This window comes from Leguminivora glycinivorella, unplaced genomic scaffold (assembly GCF_023078275.1).
Source record: "Leguminivora glycinivorella isolate SPB_JAAS2020 unplaced genomic scaffold, LegGlyc_1.1 Scaffold3, whole genome shotgun sequence".
Lineage (NCBI taxonomy): Eukaryota > Metazoa > Arthropoda > Insecta > Lepidoptera > Tortricidae > Leguminivora > Leguminivora glycinivorella.
In genome coordinates this window covers 412,322-428,360 of record NW_025952828.1, presented here as the reverse complement: position 1 = coordinate 428,360, position 16,039 = coordinate 412,322, and the positions used below count along the sequence as shown (strand labels likewise).

At 37.9% G+C, this 16,039-nt stretch overlaps 1 protein-coding gene across 1 annotated transcript in view; it reads right to left on the bottom strand.

Moving 5' to 3' along the window:
- The window catches only part of LOC125242019, a 145,125-nt gene extending 142,604 nt beyond the window's left edge, over positions 1-2,521 (bottom strand). The window contains exon 1 of the mRNA XM_048150724.1: positions 2,376-2,521. The gene's annotated coding sequence lies outside the window, so the exon portion shown is untranslated. The remainder of the gene's footprint in view (positions 1-2,375) is intronic.
- Positions 2,522-16,039: the final 13,518 nt, after the last annotated feature.

Below are 16,039 nucleotides of genomic sequence, written 5' to 3'. Positions count from 1 at the left end.
CACGCCGCATCGGGGATTACCCAATAAACGTTTGCATGTTTATCGAATTAAAATGTACGTTATTGTTATTGAAAAGTTACAAATCACGAAAAACCGTATTATTTATTCATCTGAAAAGAAACCATATTGCTTGGTTTTTTTTCATGTTTTTTTTTTATAATCCTGAAAAAAAAATGTTTTTTTTTTTTTTTCTATTTGCAACCCTAGGCAGTACTCTGATGGAGGTTCATTACTGAGTATGAAAAACGACCGAGAAATTCTCTAAAGCTTGTTAACAGACCCTTTTGTAGCACTGAGCTAGTATTTAAAATTAAAGTTTTTAAATAAATAAATTAATTCAAACTTTCACGATTTTTACACATATTTAAAATTGCAAACGGGACTTAATCGCGTATTTACTATGTTTTAAACACTAACCTCCGACGTTTCAAGGACGGCATTGTCCCCGTGGTCTGCTCCGAGACCACGGGGACAATGCCGTCCTTGAAACGTCGGAGGTTAGTGTTTAAAACATAGTGTTTAAAACATAGTACCAATATTGGAATCTTTCGCTCACTCAGATATCAATATTGGCTTTTTCTAAAAGAAATAACTAGTTTTTCAGTACAGATGGTGTTTTTGCCCACACCTAGCACATGATGGCCGCGAAAGTATGTCGCCGCGAGATATATCACGCTTCTTCTTCTATATCTATTAATGACATAAGGACGGGTAGTCTATCTCGCGGCGACATACTCTCGCGGCTATCATGTGCTAACCCTGCTGGTGCGTTCTCCTGCAAAGTGGTTTAATTTCTGTCAGATCGAAACTTCAGAAAGCCATCTGTACTGAAAAACGTCATAGGATACACGTGCGAAATAGTACATTACGATACTAGTGCGTAAAAAAGGAAGTTCGAAACGAGTGGCGATAAATTAAAACACGACCGAAGGGAGTGTTTTAAATCGACACGAGTTACGAATTTCCTTTTCGCACGTGTATCGTACGACGTTTTTCAGTACAGATGAGCCTCCGAAGATTCGACCTGACATATAATGAACCACTTCTCGCACTAGTGGGTAAAAAAAACACCATCTGTACTGAAAAGGAAATTTGTAACTCGCGTCGATTTAAAACACTACGAAATTCGAACTTCCTCTTTTCCGCACTTGTATCGTAATGAACAATTAAATCTATATTTGAAACGGACGAAAAAGTAAAACAAAACATATACAATCGAGATAACAGTAACAATCAATGATAGAATAAAATTCAGAGATGTTACGATGGCTTTCCGCATAAAATGCGATCTATGTGAACGTTAATTAATAATATTGTGTGACGGACAAACAAAAGGACCTCTCCTAACAGGAGACCGGAATAATTGCCATTTGATCTCATTGTGCTCGAATAAAAGGTAGTCTCGTATAACATCGCCTACCACTTGATTTTTATTTAATTGAACGAGCAAGCGAAACGAAGCTCTTACATTGGGATGTCTAGTGACATTTTACGGCATTTTGGTGATTTTACAAGCTTTTATTCAACTTGCCTTGTTAGTATTTTAGTTTGGGTCAAAACGTAGAAGCTAAATTTGACCCACTTCTCGGTTTCCGATTGAGCTGGAATTTTGCAGACTTATGTAAATCACGTTACAATACAATATATGGTATCATGGAGCTTATCTGATGATGGAGCAGAAAGGTGATCATAGGAACTCTGTCATGAAACGTCGTATCCCCATCGAGTAAGGGGTTTTTAGAAACGTCTCGGAGAGCAATAGATGACTGTTGAAAGAAAGGTACAGTCGGCGATAAAAGCTTGTGCCAAAAATGAAATTTTTGCAAAAAGACTTATTAACTTTTTCAACTTATTATTTGTCTGATAAAATCTAAACTACATTTATTTTTATTTGAATAAAACCAAGTAAAAGTGTATTTGTCAAAAGCGCAATACAATACAAGTGCGGAAACTGTTTTAAATCGACACGACTTAGGTTCGACGTCTTTTAGGACATACACATTATGGCCCTTTGAAATTTCGACATGACAACAAATTGCGAACTGGTGCGAAACTAAAGCATCGTATGTACTGCAATATTACATTACGATACAAGTGCGGAAAAAGGAAGTTTGGAACGAGTGGAGATAAATATCTGATATTTAAGATATTCTCAATCATATCAATCATCATCTGATCTTATCAATCATTGAATACAGAGATGTGATCAAAGACGTTAGAATGACTACCTACATCTTAGAAACCCTACCGTGTCGGTATAAAATTATGGTTTTTGGATTTTTATCAATAAAAAAGAGACGTACACCTAATAAACTTAGTTCAATAAAAGTTTAAAAAATATAGTAAATTGTTAATTAATAAAATCTAAAACTTACCTCATAAATAGACACACAATCTCACTTTTTCAGTAATTAAAATCCAACACTTCCATCCACTTCACAATCAATCAACACCAAAAAAATCTTCCTACAACTTCTAACGGACTTTTCAAACACAAGTTCAAAAATGGAACGTTCGTCGTTCGAATTTCAAACACCCGGCGCGCGTGCTCCAGCTTCCGAGGATTCGGCCAAACTGGCTGAATGGCGCGCCGTTGTCACGTCATGATAAAAAGGTGCTCAGCGCAGAAAAATGTCAGTGCCGACGTGAATGTAAAACGGCTTGAAATATGGCGCTATCTATCAAACTTTTGTTGAGTGTTGGAGATTAAACTTGATGGCCATCGTGAATTGTGCTTTTTTGTAATATGACAGCTCTTTTAACTAAAATATGAGAAAAATTCTTAAAGAAGGATGGGTCGAAAATTTAGTTAGATAACAATTTAAAGTCATTATCGGTAGAATGAACTGTGTTCCCGGACCGAGGAAGACAAGGGACCCTTCAATAAAAGAGCGTACACCCATATTGAAGGCCGCCAACGCACCTCCAACCCTTCTATTTAAAAATACTTCGCCGTGTGCCTGCTATACGGTCACAATTCAAAAAACCATTTTTTCGAGAAATCGCGTCTCAAAGTTTTGAGAGTATAGTTGAGGCTGTTAAATAGGATCTTACTTCTTGAGTTTTAGGTCTATGAATTTGAAATTTAGCTATTTTTACTCGGAATGATATAACCTTCCATAAGATGACGCCACTTTTCGCAAAAAAAATGTTTTTTTTAAGATACAATGCCTGAAAGACAGGTATTTAGAGTTATGGCTGTATTGCAGAAACATTTTTTTATGATTTTGAGATGCGTCCAAAATTAAACGATATTATTCGATAAAGGTATCATGCAAATATATATGAAAAAAACACCAAATAGTTAAAATAATTTTATTTACGAACTTTGACAGTAACGTTAGCAATAATTATTTGTGTAACTAGCTTATAATCATCAACATTATATTACGTCTCATTACCAAATAAGTAATATTAATTATTTAAAATTGAAACAAATATAACTTTGTAGCTTACGTATCTTGGTGTCACCCTGGATGATGAAAGCCTGGATTTCAAGGAACACCTGACCAGCCTCTGCGAAGGTCAAGACCCGGAACAGCATCATTCACAAGCTTACTGGAACTACCTGGAGTGCCAGCGCAGCAACATTTCGGACAACCGCGCTATCCCTAGTCTACTCCTCTGCCGAGTACTGCTCAGCGGTGTGGCTAAACAGCACCCATACTACCGCGGTAACGCCCAGCTGAACCACACTATGCGACTCATCAGAGGCTGCCTAAAACCAACTCCCACACACTGGTTGCCGGTGCTGACTCATATTTTACCTCTAAACTTCCGCCGAGAAAAGTGCCTGTTTCGTGAAATCGCCATGATTCGAGCAGACACAAGTTTACCCATCCACCGAGACCTCGACGCGCTAAAGGCTCTCAGAGTGAAGTCTCGACTACCCCCCCCAAGGCCCCTTAGAGGCATGAATAATGGACTGGGTAGCCGGAGCTCTTCCTACAGAGCTGTACGAGTTCGATACTGGGGCCCGACCGGTGTGATTTAAGGAGCCTCGACAGGTTTGGTGTCGGCTGAACCGTATCAGGGCAGGCATCGGAAACTGCTCATCTTTGTGATGCAGATGGGGATGGTACGAGTCTGTGGAGTGACAGTGTGGCCACCCAGATCCGACGGTGCACCATATAGCCTTTGAGTGCCCCATAACCAAGTTTAGCGGAAAAAGGGCAGATCTTAAGACACTTTGGACAAATCATCATCCTCCTTGCGTTATCCCGGCATTTGCCACGGCTCATGGGAGCCTGGGGTCCGCTTTGACAACTAAGACACTTTCGACAAATGCCGTTGAATATCTTAAGTCTAGTTTTTTAATAATTTAAGTAGAGAACAACGTGTACTGACTGGTAAAAATAATTATGACCTTAGTAATGAGACATATTGAACTAAACTTGTAAGAAAACAAAGTTAAGATTTGTTTAATCATTTTGTATAGTAGTTTTGGCGTCGGGCTGGTAATTTTGTAATAATAAGTGTGATACTGACTGTTTGACACATTATTTAAAGGGATTTATCGCAATTATCACTCAAGTTTTTGGGACGCAACTCAAAACTTACATTTAAAACGTGTGCTATACAGCCACAACTCAAAACGGCCGCCGGTTTACATGCGAACAAACTGGCAAGTGGCCGTATTGCAGGGAATCTTCTGACAATTTATGGTCAATTCCATACGGCCACTTGTGAGAAAAAGGCTCTTAAGGAGCTTTTTTGCTATGGCTCTCGAAATAAGGTCGTAAATTGAACAATTTTGAATACGAATCTGCAATAATCCAGAAAATTAAAAATTTTGAGTTGTGGCCGTATAGCAGGCACACGGCGACTTTTTAGTTGTAAGTACAGATTATTGTGTGGTATTTTTTCGCCCGCACTGTATATTATTTTTATATCGTTTCTAACCTTAGATGCGTGTTTTTGATAGTGTTCGTTTTTTATGTAAACACTTAACCATTGTTATGGTTGCGTGCGTACAAAGTAACTATTTTTGGCTCGTCTATAAGCAATCTCAATGAACATACTAGTGATGTTACCAAGAGTTTTATTACATTATTGGCTATCCACATTGTCACGGAAAATGTATCTTTTTTGAAGTGAAGCTTTTAATGCGACTTCCAACTGACAACTCGTAACACTCAGTCATTGTTACTTTGCGTGAAGTGCCGCTCACTCAGCGCGTAACATTCTGACGCACTCATTCCATTCATTCACTTAATTCACTCAGTCAATGACAGAACAAGATGCCCAGAATGGTTTTTAATGGTGGAATGGTTTTTTTTTTATGGGATAGGAGGCAAACGAGCAGACAGGTCGCCTGATGGTAAGCGATCACCGCCGCCCATGGACACCCGAAACACCAGAGGTGTTGGAGGTGCGTTGCCAGCCTTTAAGATGGGTGTACGCTCTTTTCTTGAAGATTTGAAGGTCGTATCGGTCCGGAAATACCGCAGGCGACAATTCATTCCACAGTTTAGCTGTGCGGGGCAGGAAGTTTCTGGAGAAACGCACAGTTGAGGACTGCCAGCCATCTAGATGATGAAGATGGAAATGTTGTCGCATAGGGCGATGGCGGAAAGAAGCGGTAGGGATTAATCCGAACAATTCCTCGGAGCACTCCCCGTTATACATGCATGGAAGCTTGCTTGCTTTATGGTTGGATGGAATCTGTGTGTTTTATATTTAGATCGAGTGCAAAATAAGTTTATGTTTGTTTTTTCAATAATTTAAAATAAAAATAAAATAAAATAAATAAAAAGATATTTATTTACCAACACAGCACGAAATGGAAATGTAAAATGGATGAGACTCAGCGAGACCGCTTTTCAGTCCCCAACCAATAGACTTAAATCTAATACTTAACTAAATAACTAGCTTACTAACCAACCCGGCGAATAGATCGCTGCCAAGGCGATGTAACTAATTTCATAATTTGGGCAAATAGCAATGTAAAATATTTCAAACAGTAAAAAGATGGACATAACTAAACGCATAAACGTGATGGTCATTTGACAAAATGTTTTTGAGATTATGTTAGGAGTTAGGAAGTTTCACTTCTTCAGAGCGGACTCCACGGACTGTTTTTTAGTTTCAATAAATTACTGCTTAGGGGCGCTGATCTGATCACTTTCTCATATGAAATAGACTTTTGGGTGCCTTTCAACCTGAAATGTGCTACCGCTATGTTGCTATGGATGCGTCTGATATCATTAGTCCACTAAGCATAGTGTTAGTGGGAACGGGTTCGACTAAGCTGATTAGTGGATATAGCGCATCTCTGGTGGAAAGACACCCTTTACCGTGAGTTTGTAGGTACAATGATAATATGTTAGTCGAAAGCGTGAACGCTAATGAAACTGACATTTATTGTATGGAGAAATTGAATAGCGCTCCCAAACGGTTATTAAATACAAATAGAACTTTTTTTCATTTTTATTCGTATAATAATGGCTAAAATGTCAAGTGAATTACATAGAATCGGTATTTAAGCTTCTTCATACGAGGCCTTCGCGATGCACTGGAGGATAGCTGGAGTACATATGGTGGGTGCCGGGACTCCGAACAGCCGAGTGATGTCCGTAGAATTAGTCATTCGCATCTCCAAACTGATCCTCCTTGCGTTATCCCAGCATTTGCCGCGACTCATGGGAGCCTGGGGTCCGTAATGACAACTAATCCCAAGATTTGGCGTAGGCACTAGTTTTACGAAAGCGACTGACATCTGACCTTTCAACCCAAAGGGTAACTAGGCCTTATTGGAATTAGTCCGGTTTCCTCACGATGTTTTACTTCACCGAAAAGCGACTGGAAAATATACAATGGCATTTTGCACATAAGTTCCGAAAATCTCATTGGTACGAGCCGGGGTTTGGACCCGCGATCTCCGGATTTAAAGGCGCACGCTCTTACCGCTGGGCATTCCAAACTCCAAACGAATTCTTCATTATTTACTTGTACAGTGGCGGTATTCCGCATCTGTGTGATATTTGTGCTGTCACTTATTTTAGTTCAGCTCTTAGCTTAGTTTATTTAGTCCGGGACCCACTGAAGATCAGCGCTTCGGCATGCCGTGGCAATATGCTGAGCGGGCTCTCAATTTAACATCTAGATTGTGTTGTATTTATCTTTGTTATATTTGTTGCGCAGGCTTAATTCACTGCACAATAGAACTTAAAATAAAGTAAATTTTTCGTCACGTTTGTGATGTCGAGTTTATTCTAAAACATCATCAGTTTCCTTGACGTTTTCGATATCGAGTAACGTATGAAAATTTCATGCAACTTTCTTTTTTCAACTAGGCCATTCGATACCAGCAGGCACCGTTCTGGCGACCCAGTTTAAAATATGAGTATTATATTTCTCTTATCCGAATTAACTGTCAGAATTGAAAACCCTTGCCAAGAATAGTTTTATATGCAAATATGAGATGAAGTTAAATAAGAATATACTGGAATGTTATTAGATTTGAGTCTGTTCGGAAAGGAATCGTACAATGTTCTTTGAAATAAACGTCATTTGTAACACTGAAATCGGATTGGTATCGTATCTATAGTCTGTCCCCCTTATTAATAAACGTTTATTAAAGTTATCAAGCCGATAAAGTACGTTTGTCCCTTTCCTACGTATTGGTGTAATAGAATGACCATAACTTTAGTGAATGTTTATGAATAAGGGGGTGTATCTTTAGGTATTTAGCTTGTTGGGGGTAATTTAAAACATTACACAACCAAAAAAGAAAGTTAAAGACGGACCTTGCTCGGTGAGAGTTTTACTGGTTTTTGTATTGGTTTGGTTAACCAACAAGTGTAACTACCCATAATACTAGTACAGAGTTAGGGCCGGTTGCATCAAACCGTCTGTCACCGTTAAAGCGTTCGTTAAATTTATTGTATGGGAAGTTCCATAGACGTCTGCTGCGTGACGATGATGTGTCTATCAAATGTGGTTGATGCAACTAGCCCTTTGACGTATTTTAACGTTTGAATCTAGCCAGAGGCTACTGGTCCGACGATTTAGTAAACAAGATATAAGATTAGAAATAAAGACATCTGTGGGACAATCAATGTAAGAAATTGCAAAAGTTTTATATCTTATTGGCCAAAAAGTTTTTTGCCACGCTAGCAAAACTGATAATAATGTTGCATTTTATCCACAAGAGTGGCAACCTTGGCAGAGACAAAATTAGCTTCCAATTGGGATTTTATTTTTTTAATAATGGCTAGTGGTGTACTGTGTGGAGGGTTAAGAATTTCATCACTCCTTTTCCTCCCGTGGATTCCTTATAAGCCTAATGTGGGGTATGTCGTCAATTGTGTAATCCGGTCACTTTAACTATATTGCAAGTTCGTTTTATTTCACCCCCTTAATTGCTAACGCCGTGGCTTGCGTGGACGACGGTCGCGCGATGGTCGCGCGACGTCGATGCGACGCATACGAAATCAAACCTTATCGATATGGAAGTAGACGATGCGATGAGACGTCGCGCGACCGTCGCCCACGCAAGACACGGCGTAAGAGTGGCACTGAAACTAGGCAGCAAACGAGCTGACAAGCCGTCTGATGGGAAGCAGTCATCGCCGCTCATGGACATAGGCAATATCAGAGAAGCCACTTACATATGAGTTGCGGACCTTTGATAATCCTAAATACCTGCTTCTTGCCTACATGTCCTTTACATGTCATAGCGCAAGGGAAACACCTTTATTATTACTTTATTACTTAACTGCATAAACTCATGTTTATGCATGTGTATGTGGATAATACGAGTATTATAATACAAGATAATTAGTCGATGTTGTAGCTCAACAATAATTTCGGATTATACACGATGGCGCGTGTACATCGCCAGCAATTCAGATAATGCCTGCTGTGCAAGCGGGCTTAGTGATGGGAAATAGTTGGAAAACACTTAATTTTTGAACTCCTTTAAGCGACATCTATCGTAAAAATATTATACTACTTAAACGGCTACATTGAAAACCAAGTTGCATCGGATATTTACCAGTGACCGTATTATGGTCGTGTTTTTGTCCGTTGTCACATCATGCGTCACTTTCGCACTTACCCACTTGTTAAAACGTGACAGATATTGTGACAAATGAAAGACGGCCGTCCATCTTAGCCCTGCAGATTCGATGTAATAATTACACTTAAACTAGCTTTTTCCCGTGGCTTCGCCCGCGTACTAATTTAACCTTAGGAGGTGAATTTTGAAAAATCTTTTCTGACTGCTCCACTACACCTCATAAGGTACCTATGTGCCGAATTTGTAATCTCTAGGCCCGGCGGATTCAGCTGTGCGTTGATATGTCAGTCAGTCAGTCAGTCTGTTTCTTCTTTTATATATTTAGATGTTTTTTTAACAAGCAGAAACGTTTGAAATTAAGAATTAAAGTTATTTGGTATAAGACGATGGCCCAGTTGATATAACGCTGCAGTATTGATCCAGAGGCAGTTGAGTTCAATTCACATTCAAAGAGATTTTTTTTTCATTTTTGAATATTATTCTAAGCTTAATAACATCGTATAGACGTTAAACCTTCGTGAGACACATTTAGTCCGTTCTCTATTGGGAAAAGGTATGAATTTTTGAGTACAGCATTGGCGTTTGGTATGGGTATTATACACGTCCTCCTGAGTCAAATAAGACCGGTAGCCACTTTGAACTCCGTGTCCGAAGGGGGGAAGGGGGGGTCAAAGTATGGAGCTCCCGGTGCTCAGAAAAAAATTCTGGCCGATTAGTTTGAACTTTTAGGTTAATCTTGGTGTCATTTTTATGTAACTAGATAATGCTCAATTTATTCCCAATACTAGTTTTTTACTTTTTCTTCATCATCGTGGGCAATACTCCGGGCGCAGTATAATGCTGCGCTGGCGATCGTTGCAGTATTTTCATTTTTTTGCATCTAATATAATACATTTTATATTTAACGTTTATGTTTTTAGATTACTCATAAAATGCACTTTTTAACAGTTTTTTTTTTAAACAAGTTTAGTACAAAAATATGGAAATATGATGGTTTGTTTACATTTCGTGGCTACTAAAAATTCATTATATTTTAAATATTGCGCTATATTTTGCTATGGAACCCTAAAAAACTAGTACTGGGAATAAATTGAGCATTATCTAGTTACATAAATAAGTCACCAAAATTAACTTAAAAGTTCAAACTAATCGACCAGAATTTTTTTTCTGAGCACCGGGAGCTCCATACTTTGACCCCCCCCTCCCCCCCTTCGGACACGGAGTTCAAAGTGGCTACCGGTCTTATTTGACTCAGGAGGACGTGTAAATACCCATACCAAACGCCAATGCTGTACTCAAAAATATATACCTCTCCATACAAGCATGCCCAATAGAGAACGGACTAATTCAATCTTTAATATAATTATAAATAATATACGGATGTAGTCACGTTAAATAACATCAATTTTAGACATTTCGGCTTGTTTAAAAAATATAATATTATATCGCCAACCCATCTCTGCCCGCCCTCAGCAGCCGCGCCCGCAGTAAGTATGCGTTGCGCTCTCGAATCGACACGAGAGAAGCGGGTTCGCTACTCTTGAAATAGATCGTCGAAAATGGATCGAAACATGTCGAGCGTTATATCGACATAATACGTGAGTAACCCCGTAACCCGCTTAAAATATATTTTTTTAATAATTCTGAGTCTCACGGGAGTGGTATATAGTTAAAATTTCGGCTTGTAACCAATCGACGTTTGTCAGTATATTCCCATCACTACAAAGCTTCGACATTAAGCTCCTTGCAGCATAAATCATCTATACAGGTTATTAAATATTTCCACAATGCGCTGTTATCCATTTTGTGTACAATGTATACAGTATGGAATCGAGTTCAGTCAATGTTGAAAATGGAGAATGGCGTTTCAACAAATTCGTGAATTTGAAGGGCAATTCTATTTATTTTCACAGTTTGATTAGGTTTTGGTCATTTGACCGTACTCGTCATATGTAAATATTGTAAATAAATATTTAAATAGTTAAAAAATACGGCTGCAGTTATAAAGCGAACTGAAAAGATGAAAATAAACTTTAGATATGTTTGTCAGACAACTTGACAAATGTAAATTTGAATTATAAGTATTTAATTTAGTCAGGTTCCAAAATAGCTAAAGCAAAAGGTTATACCTACTCACTTAGGATCGTCACCGTACTTGGATATTTTATTTCCATTGCAGTCGGAGGATCTTATCAATGAGCAAAAACCTTACATGAACTTCTCCCAACTGCAATCGAAATAAAATATCCAAGTCACGATCCTCCATGAGCATATTTTGCATTAAACAAAATTATAGAATTATACAAAATCGATGTTTTGCCACCATTTCTGACGAACTGTAAAGTAAATAAACAGGTATTCGAAGGGTGGCATTGAAACTTGAAAAGTTCCTGTGTGTGTGTGTGTGATCTGCCTATTTATTTTTGGAATACATGCTTATCAGTATAACTCTATAGTATCTACTACAGTCTACAGACTCTCTAGCATAACTTGCCTTGTCGCGCGCGAGTAAATAAACAGGTATTCGAAGGGTGGCATTGAAACTTGAAAAGTTCCTGTGTGTGTGTCTGTGTGTGTGTGTGTGATCTGCCTATTTCTTTTTGGAATACATGCTTATCAGTATAACTCTATAGTATCTACTACCAGTCTACAGACTCTCTAGCATAACTTGTCTTGTCACGCGCGAGTCCATACTTGAAGTCGCGCTTGATGTTTGGACTCGCGCGTGACAAGGCAAGTTGTGGGTTAGGTCGTATCAAAATAACATAAATAAAGACATCTATTTGTTAAAATAAAATAGGCCTCGTGATAAATTTGGCTTCTACGTAAAGCTAACTGAATATCGGTCAGACAAAAGTGTAGGCCAGGCTTATGTTGGATAAAATAGCTCTTTATTTAAAATATTCACGTCAGATCGAAATAGCTGATTTGTGTTGTTTCAGTATTAAAAGCCACGGTTTTGCGTCATGTTAACTTTTGATCAGTAGACTAAAATATAGACATAGACATAGACATAGACATAGACATAGACATAGACATAGACATAGACATAGACATAGACATAGACATAGACATAGACATCATTTATTGGTAATAACGTATTACAGGTCACAATTGTTACTAATTTCTACATATCTTATATCTACTGTACAATTATTGCATCAATTAAATATTACATTCATTCATTATTATAATTAAATATTGCCTGTGTGGTGACGGGTTAAGAATTTCACCACCCCCTTTCTTCCCGTGGGTGTCGTAGAAGGCGACTATGGGATATGAGTTAAATTGTGGCGTAGGCGAGAGGCTGGCAACCTGTCACTGCAATGCCACAGTTTCGTTTTCTTTTAACCCCTTATTTGCCAAGAGTGGCCCTGAAGCTTTAGTAGTTTCATGTGCTCTGCCTACCCCTTTATGGGATACAGGCGTGATTGTATGTATGTATGTATGTAAATATTACATTTATGTCTTTTCCATCACGGAACAATGGTATTCCGGACCTTTGGGAGGCGTGCGCGGGGCCGAAGCCAACGCGTAGAGGCCCTTTCGACACTTTAATGAAATGTAAGGGGTACACCGAGCGGATGTTGCCCTTGCCCATATCATGGGACACACGCACAGGCAACACCCGCCAGGGTGTAAGGACTATTTGAGAGTTAATGGAATCTAAAATGAACTGGTCTATTTTGATGAAAGTGATGGACTAAATACTGGGCTATGGATAAAAAACCGGACGCCTGCCTAATAAAACGGTATCCAATTTTATTTCCGGCAGGCGGTGACTCGTCCCCACAAGATGGGTCCCCACAAAAAGCGACATCCAAGATGGCTCAAGGGCAACACCGGTGTGAGAACTCAAGGGTGTCGAGAGGTGTACACCGCTTTCTGCCCAGTGGCTGTCAAGCCACTGTACCAACTCGCGTCTTATTATTTATTATTATTACATTATTCTTTAGAGTCAATAAATTATATACATACATATAGTCACGCTTGTATCCCATAAAGGGGTAGGCAGAGCACATGAACTACTGTTTCAGTGCCACTCTTGGCAAAAAGGGGTTGAAAGAAATCCAAATTGTGACATTGCAGTGACAGGTTGCCAGCCTCTTGCCTACGCCACAATTTAACCCATATCCCACAGTCGACTTCTACAACACCCACGGGAATAAAGGGGGTGGTGAAATTCTTAACCCGTTACCACACGGGTAAAATATTCAATGGTATCTAAATAGAATATTTAACTAAAGAAGTTCGGTAATAAACCAAAATACAGTACAGTGTGTAGTAAGCCTTATATGCGCGAAAAAATTTACCATACATGTATTTTATTGGTTTTATCATTTATTAAGAGGTGTTATAATAAAAAAGTTACGAATTAAAAAACTAACTCTGCCATTCTGTTTCCTATAATGGATCTAACTTACATATGCCGAAAGGAATTCAATAAATCACGGTGTACTTATACTTATATTCATCAACTTAGCTGTGAGACAGGAATACAAACATACATGAAGATTCAGTTTAAGTATACACATAGACGAAGCCCGACATATTGTATCACAATTATAGTTCCCAACATAACGTCGTAGTTAGCGCCAAGTTACTACATAGTTAGCGAACTTCGTTAGGGGTTCGTAAAGTTGCTGGTTATGGTTGTTACTGAGTGTAATGTTATTACGCGGGACTGAATATTTTAGCGGATGTATGAGATTGTTTAATGACATATTTTAGGTAAGTTTAACTAAACATGAGAACAATATTCCGAAATCCGCAGATATAGAGGTATTTAGGCATAGATTAAATATAAGAATATAGATTAGAACATAGAACATAGATTAAATATAAGGGAAACGATCATCCGGACGACGACGTAACTCCTGGCTCAAGAATCTACGAACATGGTTTAATCAAAGCACTCGCTCATTATTCCGCGCGGCTGCATCTAAAGTCCGTATAGCCCTTATGATAGCCAACCTCCGGTAGGAGATGGCACTGGAAGAAGAAGAAGAAGAAATATAAGAAGATCATTATTCATTATTCTATATTGTATTATTGACATTGGTTATTTTTGATTTGTACTATGTAGTACTAAACCTGTATTTATTTTATTTTTTACCAATATGACATTTTAATATTTTTTTGTTCACACTGCTTTTTTCCATTTTTATTTGTAATTTTAATTTTATTATTTCTTTTGTAACGATCGTTATACGAATAGTAATATAAGCTGAAATGTAAATTTTAATTGTGTGAAATTTGTATAAACGAGATAAATAAACTAAACTAAACTAAACTAAACATACCATCCCATACATTAAAATGCGACCGCCTAAGAACGCGCATACACACTACACTACACACAGAAGGCGCCACAAAAAAATGTCTTGTAGCTTTCGATAATACTTGTAGATAATGTCATTAAGTGTCACTTTTGACATAGATTTATGGCTCGAAATTGACACACACCAATCTAAAAGTAATCTATGGCAACAAGACATTTTTTTGTGGCGCCATATACGTATGGTGTAGTGTATGCGCATCTTAGGCGGTCGCATTTTAATGTATGGGATGGTATGATCTTTTTATATTTATTCTATGATTTAGATAGGTATTTGTGGTAAGCACAAATAAGTTACTTTACCCTAATTCCACATAGAAATTGCTGGCAGAAGCTAGTTCATAATAATACCAGTAATAATAATAGAGCTCATGTTTGAGGTCAACCCTTGGTAAATTACACCTTCGAGATTCGGGGGCCTCAAACTTTTAAAATGCCTGAGTTCTTAGAGCTTGAGCTGTCTGTAAAGACCAAGTATTACCCCCTTATTCATAAAAAAAAGTCATTACACTGATTAGTTACAAATTGTTCTGTCCCTTTCTCACAAATACATAAGTCAACATGACAGAAAGGGGCCTGTGTATTATATGTGTACTTATGTTTAGTTTATTTAGTATGCTTTCTTTTATTTCCTTTAGCCTAGAGGCTGACTGGTAGATAATGCTTTAAAGCATTAAGTCCGACTTTTTGTACTGCAAGGTTATTCTTTTGTGCAATAAATATTAAATAAATAAATAAATAAAGGGGCAAAACACTTGAACAAGTTAATATTAACTAACCAGTTCAGTAACTTTTTTATGAATAGGTAAGGGAGTTAATCTTAGCAGCTCATTGATAGCTTGAGTCGTTAAGGTTTTGAACCTTTTTTGGGCTGAAGCTTTTAGCGCTTATGATTTAAAAGTTCCAACCTTAAAGGAACACAGGCCAGGGTTCAAAAGTCTTTAAAACTAGTCTAGCCGTCGTGAGCAGTCATGTCAGCTGACGGGTCTCTTGAATGACTCGAATCATGTCGTACGGTGTAACAGTAGTAGCGATATAATAACGTGAGTACAACAGTATATTAGGCGAGACGACTAAAAAAAAACGAATTAGTCCGTCAGTTAGATTATAAAAGAATTTTGGACACATATTTTTTATTTTTTCTCATAAACGAAAAATGACGACGGTACGGTGCGCTGAAGTTTCGCGTGACGTCACGCCTAGGTACAATTTTTACTTAGAAGTGACGTCACAAGCCCCCACTCCGGAACTTAGATGCTCTATATCTTTGTATTTTTTTATTAATTAGAAAAAGTAAAAAAAATACATGTTTAGTATTTTTGGACGATCTAACTGACGGACAGAAACAGAATGCCGTTTTTTTAATGTAGTCGTTATTCCTTTTATGAATATGTTTTATGAATTAAATCAGCATCCTTCTAAACTTGCCTTTATGTTCAGTGTTCCTTATTAATTTGTACGAACCACGGACACTGTGTCAACAAAGCTAAATTAAACTTTGGCAACATGATATATTTAGAAACATTAATTCAGTCCTTTTTGCCTCAAAATATTAATAAGCGGTTCTGCAGTATCATTTGCATTTTTTTGGGTTGTTTATTAAATTTAATTTTGAGGTTTATTATGTGGTTAGAAATAGTTATTTGTTATACAAAGGGGGCAAAGTTGTATTTTAACGC